Below are 10014 nucleotides of genomic sequence, written 5' to 3'. Positions count from 1 at the left end.
AGTGGTCATAAAAACATAGGGAAAAGAAAGCTTTATAAAACTACTAAAATCAATATTTTTCTTTCTAAAATTCAATGTACCGTGTTCTTTAGTAATGCAATGTAAAATAACAATAAAAAAAGTTTAAGTTTTTAAAGAATTTGTTGCATTTATTATCCACATAAGTTGAAAACCTACGATTTTATGACCACTTTACCCCACCAGACCCTACATATACATATTATGAAACATAAATTGATTTTAGTAATAAATAGAAGATAATTTCGAAATTTTAATCAGGGTACCATTATAATGTGAGTACACTTTTCTGTAAATTGTACTAATTTAAAAATTATCTTTACTTATAATAAAACTGGAAGTCTGTTCTCGATCTCTGCCTGTTACGCACATAGCACCTAGACCGTTGGGCCGATTTTCATGAAATTTGGCACAAAATTAGTTCATAGCATAGAGGTGAGCACCTCGAAGCGATTTTTCAAAAATTCGATTTTGTTCCTTTTCGATTCCAATTCTAAGAACATTTCACCGAGCGAATTACCATAACATGGACAAGCAAATTACCAAAAGATGGACGAGCGAATTACCATAACATGGACGAGCAAATTACCAAAAGATGGACGAGCAAATTACCATAACATGGAAGAGCAAATTAATATGGCATATTGGTGCAAAATTCATCATCCATTTTTTTTGTAACTGCACTCAGGAACATTGAAAATAGCGCCCCAAGAAGAAAGATATGTATTGAAGTGAAAATTAGTATAAGGAATAATACGCATGAGAGATACGCTTGATCCCAAAATCTAGACAATTAAACAAATACAGGCTAAGAAATGAGATAAATACAGTGCTAATTCAATAGCGCGTTGGACCCCTTTTTGCTGCAATAATTGACGCAATACGGTCCGACATTGAGCTAATTTAACGGCTGATGTTGCTCTGAAGTAGATGGACCCAAATTTTGAATAGCCACTTCTAAATCCTGCACAGAATAGCACGGCGACATGTGGCGTTTCAGCTGATCCCATACATGCTCTATAGGGGACAAGTCGGCGGAGCGGGCTGGCAATGGAAGAGTCTCAAAAGGACGTAAGACGTCTTGAGCAACTCTGGCTGTATGCGGGTGAGCAGTATCTTGTTGGAAAGTTGCTTCTGGAGGGCCATTTAGGAACGGTCCTGGATATGGTTGTAGAATGTCATTAACATAACGCTGGCCCGTTAATGCTCCACGTACCACAACTAGAGTGGACCGGCTATCATAGCCTCCCAGACCACTTTGCCCGCTGTGCGGGTAGTGTGTCGTACGATAGAACAAGAGGAATAGTACCTTTCTCCAGGGCGCCTCCACATCCGTGCGCGGATACCATGTGACCACAAAACGAATCAGGGTTCATCACTGATTACCACCTTTTGCAGGTCAGTGACATCCCTCATCGCTCTGACTTCGCACCGTTGCGGACGGAGGTGCCATGTTTTGGTTTTAAAGGCAGTACACGAAAAGGGAGCTTGGTCGGCAGATTTACTTCCGTTTTAAGACGTTTAGAAAGGTTTCGGGGAACAACTGCTACCCCTACGTCTGCTTGTGTATGGCGAAACTAGTCACTGAGATCCACGAGCACTTGTAGCACGATCCTTCCATCCTCTCTCCTCGTGGTCTTCGCGGTCGCAAAAAAGCTACCTTTACTCCTATTCGGGCATAGAAAAATTTCGGGTCCTCTCATGGCTTATTCGAGGGTCAATCAAAGCTTCAAAGCTGTGACGTACTGTAATGATGCTAGTCGTCTCTCGCAGTGTTTCCTGTTTGTAATCTTCTAAATACGAATAAGCATTTGCAAATAAGATCTTTAATTGAACGTTGCTGACAAAAACAGCATTATTATTTCCAATCAATTTCATCCTTTGCAAAACAAATGAAAGCTGCCTTTGAGAAACTATGCTTCGAAATAAAAATAGGAGGCGCCATCTTTAAGCAAAAAATGCATGTTTTAAGACAACGTTTTAGTTTAAATTAAAATTATTTTTAAAATAATTCTCATGGTAAATTATTTCGTTGATGGAAAAGCGATTTCTGCAATTTTTCATATTCTTAATGATATTTAATGCAATTTAAACAGCTCTTTTTAAAGAGATGATTACCATTTAAGTTAGTAATAAATACTTCTAGTGAATAATTTAATACATAATAATTTCTAATTTAATTTTCTCTTGTGCCAGTTTATTTCTAGCAAATTTCTATTGAATGTGAGTCAGCATCCAAGAATAAGACTTCCAATTGAATATTGAGTGAGTCTGGCAAACATATCCTTCTTGTCTCATACTAATTTCATAACTCATAAAATAAAATAATGCTCCGCTTAAAACAGAGAAAAAAAAAAAACATGCAAAAATAAACGAATAAATAGCATTATCTTTAAGCTAAAAATGATGCCTTTAAACTTTCTTTAGAAAGTAATATTGGAGTGTAATTAAGCTCATTTGTCAACTAATTCTCAATGTTAGTTTTTTAAATTAAGCAGCGAATTATTTATCTTTTAATATTTTTCATAATATTTAAAGTTATGTAAAAAGGAATAGGTAATTTAAATCCTTGAATGAAATAATTGAAAATAACATTAAACAGCAATGTTTTTTAAAGTAAAACTACATATACACTGGTGTGCAAAAATTAAGGACGAAGTCGAAAAATTAGCATATTAGCTGAACGAAGAGGCAGAGCGAACAAAAAGACCAATCAGGAGATTAAGTAAGGTGATGTACGGTAGCACATGCGCAGATATGCAGGCAGACATAATGGGGGAGTGTCTGAGTAGTATAAAGCATGTTGTCCGTGTAAGATCAGTATTTCTGGCAAAGAGATTGCACGCCGTATAGCAGTTAAAATCACACCGAGTTGCTGCCTCAGCGAGAAATGGCGAATAATCAATCTGTTAGACGACATCTGGATGCTTTTACCCGAGGTCGAATCATTGGGAAATTGAAGGAAGGCCGCAGTGTGACAAGTGTGGCTACAGAGTTCGGAATTGCTCACAGCATCGTTTCACGATTTTGGAGACAATTTCAAACTACAGGAACAGCTATCCGGGGGTTCAGTAGTGGTCGTCCACGAGGAACCACACCCGCAGATGACCGGTATATTGTCTTACAGGCCAGAAGAAACAGGCGGCAGACAGCGGGAGAAATCGCTAGACACGCGACACAGGCGACTGGACGACCGATATCGCGTTTTACCGTGGCCAGAAGACTGCACGGTGGTGGTGTTTGCACGACACCCTATACGGTGTGTACCTCTAACGCCTGCCCATCGGAGAAGGCGTTCTCTGTGGTGCCGGGAACATCGGAATTGGAGAGACAATGAATGGGGACGAGTACTCTTTACAGATGAGAGCAGATTCAGTCTGAGTAGCAATTCTCATCGCATACTCGTCTGGAGAGAGCGGGGAAGCCGCAATCATCCCTCGAACATCATTGAAAGGGACAGGTATGGAGGTCGCGGTGTTCTCGTTTGGGGAGGCATCATGCTTGGTAGTCGTACAGACCTTCACATCTTCGACGCAGGTTCAGTCAACGGGACCTGTTATTGTAACGAGATTCTTCTTCCATGTGTGAGTCTTTTTAGAGGCGCTATGGGTCCGCAGTTCCTTTTCATGGACGACAATGCACCATGTCATCGCACAGTAGCTGCCGAATAGTTCTTAGAGAGTGAGGATACTGAACGTATGGATTGGCCGGCACGATCTCCGGATCTCAATCCCATCGAGCATGTATGGGATTTTCTAGGCAGATGCTTGGCAGCTCGTACCTTACCACCAGTAACGATTCGGGAGCTTCGATTGTCGCTGCAAGACGAATGGGCAGCAATGCCTCAACAACTCATTGACACCCTCATTCTCAGCATGGGCAGACGCTGTGAAACCTGCCTAGCAGTCGGGAAAGATCATATCCCCTACTGAAGACCGGATGTTTCTTGCTGGACACCCATCACCGGGATGTTTCGGTCTTCAGTCGCATTGCGCTCCATGCTACTTTTTCAATAAAGCTTCTTTTTATCCCTCTGATTTCTCTTTTAGTAAGTGTTGCTTACATTACACATGTCCGTACGTATTGGGGATCTTACGGTATTAAATGTATTGATTTGTAAACTTTTGTACAAAGTTATATTGGAAAAACAGTTTCGTCCTTAATTTTTGCACACCAGTGTATGTTACTTCAAGCCAAATTACTTTCAAGTCAAACTTTCAGAAATCGCACGCTTTGACACCTTACATTCATTTATTTTTTGGAAAAAAAAAATATCACACACAGTTGATGTGACAATTCAAGAGAATTTCTTGCAGTTTCATTTACTATTTAACTTAAATACATTTGGAGGAAAAAAAATTCACAAAATTCTAAAACTTGAAAATTAAACTATTTTTGGGACAATTTTTTAAAATTTTGAAATTAATATATGACTTTTAATGTTTTGTAGTAAATACAACTAAATTTTTTAGACTGGACCCATGTAAAGATCAGCAGCTAATAAATATTTTCAGCAAAATTAGCAAAAAAGTTTTCCTTAACTTTTTGCTGTACTGCTGATAAGACCTTCGTAGCTTCATGAATAGTTCTGAAACCATTTGAATGTAATTATTCAAATATATTTAATATCATACATTCATTGAAAAAAATTTTAAGTATTAAAAAATTTTGAATTTAAAATCTTGTGAAAATATTTCTTTTTTTGAAAAATGTCAAACTTAAGTTGTCTTTAAAACAAGCTGTTTTACAACTCTGTGTTTCTCGTAGAACTTGAGTAGCTGAAAATAAGGGTGAACACACTTTCATAATTTGCATTTTTTTTCCTTGATGTACATATTTTATTAATAAAAGTGTGTGTGTGTGTGTTTGTGTGTTTATGTATGTGTAAATGCTACAAAGCTTCTTTCGTTCTTCTGAATCGTTTCGCAACTGTTTTATGAAAATGTAATTTATCTTCATTTGATGTGGAAGAATTATTATACTATGGCTTTCTAGTCCAGTCACACCAACAGGGAACTAATCATAATTTATTCATATTGAACTCACATAAAAATAAAGGAAATATTGTAAAACAGATGCACATAATATATCAGCCAGATACAATGTGAAACAATAGATATAGCAACGAGAAAGAAAAGTTATATGATAAACAATTTATTTACTGTCACAAGAGCAAATTATATTAGAAATTAGCATGTATAAAATTATTCACAATAAGTATTTGTTATTAACTTAAATGGTAGTCATTTATTTACGAACAGCTGTTTAAATTGCATTAAATATCATTAAGAATATGAAAAATTGCGGAACTCGCTTTTTAATTAACAAAATAATTTACCGTGAAAGTATTCAAAAAAATTTTTCAATTTAAATTAAAACATTGTCGTAAAATTTTTTGCTTTAAGATGGGACCACCTATTTTTATTTCGAAATATAGTTTCTCAATGGCAGCTTTTAATTGTTTTGCAAAAGATGAAATTGACTGGCAATAAGAATGTTGTTTTTGTCAGTAACATTTATTAAAGATCTCATTTGCAAATGCTTATTAGTATTAAGCAGATTACAAACAAGAAACATACTGCGAAAGTCGACATGCAACATTACAGTGACGTCACAGCTTTGAAGCGTTGATTGACACTCGAATAAGCCAATGAGAGGGCCTGAAATTTTCCTATGCCCGAACAGGAGTAAATGTAGCTCATATGCTTACCGGTCGCTTCGGACCGTTTTTTTTTGCACGTGGATACCATCTCGTGTTCACTACCTCCAACAGTTTCTAACGGAACACTTCGAACGAACCACCTGGGCAGCTCGTCGACCAGCCCGCAATTTTCATGCCGATGATCAAACCTCTATCAAACTTGCTTAACTGTGAGAAACGTTTTCTAACTCGTCTACCTGGCATGTTTTACTCATTAAGGTTCTCCAAAAATCCGGCTGTAATCCTAACATTTACAAATCTTAAAATGCACTGGTTTATACAGCACCTTTTTCCTGATTTTACCGATACTGTAAGGTTAACGGTCATGCGCATTGACACCAAACTTGAATCATTTGCTTATCAGATGTAACTTTTCTTATATGCAAAATTTCACGATTGTAGCTTTCTTCTTTCTTGGGGCGTTAGTTTCAATGTTCCTGAGTGTATACAGGTCAGCCAAATTAACTTTTAATTTTCTACTAAGGGCAAAGCCGTGCGGGTACCGCTAGTTATTAAATAACGGGAATTAAACGAAACACTGCAGAAGGATGGTGTGATAGTAGAGATGTATATGTGTTACAATAATTCTTAGGATAACTTTGATCCATACCAGTTACCTTGGCACCACTTGAATTTTTTTAGAGTATTTGAGTTCTTTCATTTCTTTACTTTTTAAGTAAGGTTTGAAGTAGTCTTTGAAGCGAAACTTTTTATGCGAGGTTATTGAAATTCCGATCCTAGACCTTTTTGTATGATGGAACTGACGCAGTTGTTTTCTATTTGTTGCAAAAATCAATGAAGTAAAAGCAATGAAGTTGTTTCCGAAATTTTAAAAGTATTTTTATCTGAAAGAGCATGCTTAGAAACATAGGATTAGACCATTTTATAAATAATTTGAAGAAGTTCAATATTTTTTAACAATTATTTTTATCGTTCCGCAGATTGAAATTCATTTTTTACGCTTCTGCACATGACAGCACAGGTGATGAAATGCCATTCATTGATGCCATTAGCGCACAGCGCAAACTATCATGTCCTGGCAACGCAGTTGACAGCAAAACGTCATCATTTAGCGCGGCAATGGAGTAGCGCGCAAAAGTACATCACTTGACGTCATAAAGACCACGCCTTATTTCCAAAATCGGACATTTAAAACTAGTATGTTGTGGTCATCACGAAACTTTCTTCTATATCTTTCTTATGAACTCTGATCCCCCCCCCCCCCATGTTTAACCAGAAAGCAATATTCCAAGCAGAAATAAAATTACGAACATAAAAACTTGACGACCGTCGCAATTTCCGAATTATCGCAAAAGCAAAGCAAACAGCGAAAATTGAAAGTTATTTTTAAAGCCTTGCTTGAATTAATTACAAATATTTTATTTGTTAACAGACATAAGCTGCAATAGTTAAACATTTTAAATCAGTGAGATATTATTCCCGATCATTTACTTACAATTAAAATCACGCGAAATACGCAAACGAGAGTCTACTACAATTTATTTTTCATATTGTTGCATTAATAAAACGATTTTTATCCGTACCAAAAAAATAGCCCCCTTGGAGCGATTGGCGCCAAAATTGAACCAACGCCTATTTACATATAGGTTCACATTTATTCCAAATTTCATCCAGAACGAAGCATTACTTCTTGAGATATAGCACTTGGAATGAAAACGAAAGAACGTTCAATTGTACCACCCCCTTTATAGCTATTGACGTGAAAATATATTAAAGCTCTTGTTCCCTCTAAGGGTACAAGAGCAAAGGGCCCAAGAGCTAAGGGCCCAAACAAAGAAAAATTTTTGTTTGATTCCGTTCATTATTTCTTGAGATATAGCAGTCACAAGTGACGACAAAAAACGTTCTATAGCTCATCCCCCGTTCGAGCTCTTGACACCAATATAGAATCAGCACCTGTATATCTTAGGGGCAACAAATGGACCAAATTTTGTCTAATTCCGCTAGTTACTTTCTGGGGAATAGCAGGCACGCATAACTCAAGAAGCGTCCCATTGCTCCACCCCCTTGGAGGAATTTACGCCAAAAACCAAAGGGCTAAAGTCACATTGGGGCACATATGTGTATCAAATTTCGTTTGATTTCATGCGGTGGTTTTTGCTCTAAAGCGGCCAAAAATATATAATAAATTTAACAAATTAATTTAAAGGTTTAACTAAATTGTGGATTATAGACATTTTAAATTTTTCAAATATGTGAAGTTTCCGAAGATTTCTTTGATTCAAATCAGTTCATCACTTTAAAAGCGTAACCCACATTCTTAAATTCAGCCTTGAAGTTAGTTTGTTAACTTTTATCAGCAAAATAAACTTGATAATTTACAAATTTTTTTACAATTTTTACAATTTTTTTACAATTTTTACAAACTTTATAATTACTTTTATTTTTCATTGTTTTTGGCAACAACTAAAAAGCGGATTTCGTGTATTGTTTAGTTTTCTCTTTGTTTATAATCTATTTTCTTCATTAAAATACACAAATTTTTATTGTGAATATACCTAAGTCAGACACAGGAAGAACAAGAGCGGGGAGTGAGAGAAAACGTGAAACGACAGTTCAAAAGGTAAAAAAAAAGAAAAGATAAAAGTGCGACTTCTTTCGTGTTTTCATTGAAAAAAAAAAGCCGTGACTTTAACTTTTTATTACATTCATTTATTTATTTATTTATTTTTTAATTTTAAGAGTAAGTGGATAAAATTTCGTTATTTTGTACAGTTTATTTCAAAATAAATCCTTTATATTTTCAACAATCTCTAGAGGGTCGATGGGCTCAGAGAGGTTGGTAATCATTGTTCTATGCAATATTATTATAGATGGAAATCTTGCAATGTTGTGAAGTATAAATAGGGTTTTTTTAAACTTTTATAAATTTTATTTTGTTACAATAAAGTTGCAATACTTTCTTTTAAGTAGTTTATTTTGCATCCCATTTTTGATGTAGCTCAAAGTGACTCTTAATGGTAGGATAGTTTTGAACTAAGCGAATAATTCATTCTAAATGGACTTCAGAACTATTTTTCCTTAGTTTTTGATATCTATAGAACAGTTTAGGGCTGTTTCTTTCGTTTTATACCAACGAATACAGTATAACTGCTAACATATTAGTTTGGCATTTTAAAATAAAAAATTGTGGCTCAAAGTTTCCGTCATTGACAGTACTTATACTTCATTACAAAACCATTGTCATTTTCGTTTTACAAAAACAAATATTCCTCTTTCAAGAGCAATAGTACACTGGAGAACGCTTGAAAATATTCGTTTCAGAACAGAGGTGTTCAACCTTTTCCCACCCGGGACCCGCACTTACGCGGGCCAGAGCATATCGTCGCCTCAGAGAGACAGTAGGATATCTTAGTGTTAATCCTGGGATTCGATGTCTTACTGTTGCTCTGAGGCGACGATATATAAAATTTCAAAATGTTTCTCAATTTTTTCTAAATCACACTGTAAAAAAAAATATGTAACTTTACTACGTAACAACAGTGGCAGCTAAGCTGCCTCCATAGCAATGGAGCAACTTAACTGGTAAAACTTGTGTAACGCTCACACGTTACACCAGTTTTATCATTTAAGTTTCCATTGCTATGGAAGAAGCTGGTCACCAATAAGGTTACACAAAGTGCAAAATGCTGTCACCGTACTAAAAAAAAAAGTCTGACCATCGATTACATGGAAAGGCTAATATCCGGTTTATAGGCGGAAATGGACGTATAAAGTAGTTTATAGGGGTGTCAGCTGGTTTGTTACAGGTGTGCACTTTTACCTCTCTATTATTTAGTCTTAATTTTGTAAAAATGAAAATTTGCTCTCACCAAGTTTTTTTTTAATCTAAAGTATATTCGATCTATATTCTCAAGGCAAAAATGAATTGATTTATTTATTCACAATAAAGTTTTGAGCTTACCATTTGGCTTTTACGTTTCTGAACGAAATGAAAATATTTTTTTTTCTTTTTGTTGTTTCCATGGTAACTATTTTTGTTTTCCCTTATTTTATTTTAGAGAATGCAATAAATGAGTAAGGCACAGGTGACATTATAAAACGCGTGCATCAAAATCCTATCGTTATTTTAAGGTCTCCCCTGCTAGATTCATTCAGATGGAATAGTCTTTACTTGGCAGATTGCCAAATTACATACAATTCGCGGTCAAACAGTATTTACTGAGTAAGGTTAGACTTTTTTTACAGTGCACTTGAGAAAAAAAGGAAAAAAGAAACAAAAGTTTTTAATGCTGTTGTCATTACTATGCTTCTTTTATTAAGTGCACCTGTTT

The sequence above is a fragment of the Uloborus diversus genome, chromosome 2, assembly GCF_026930045.1.
Source record: "Uloborus diversus isolate 005 chromosome 2, Udiv.v.3.1, whole genome shotgun sequence".
NCBI classification, from domain to species: Eukaryota; Metazoa; Arthropoda; class Arachnida; order Araneae; family Uloboridae; genus Uloborus; species Uloborus diversus.
Note: the sequence above shows the minus strand (reverse complement) of the source record.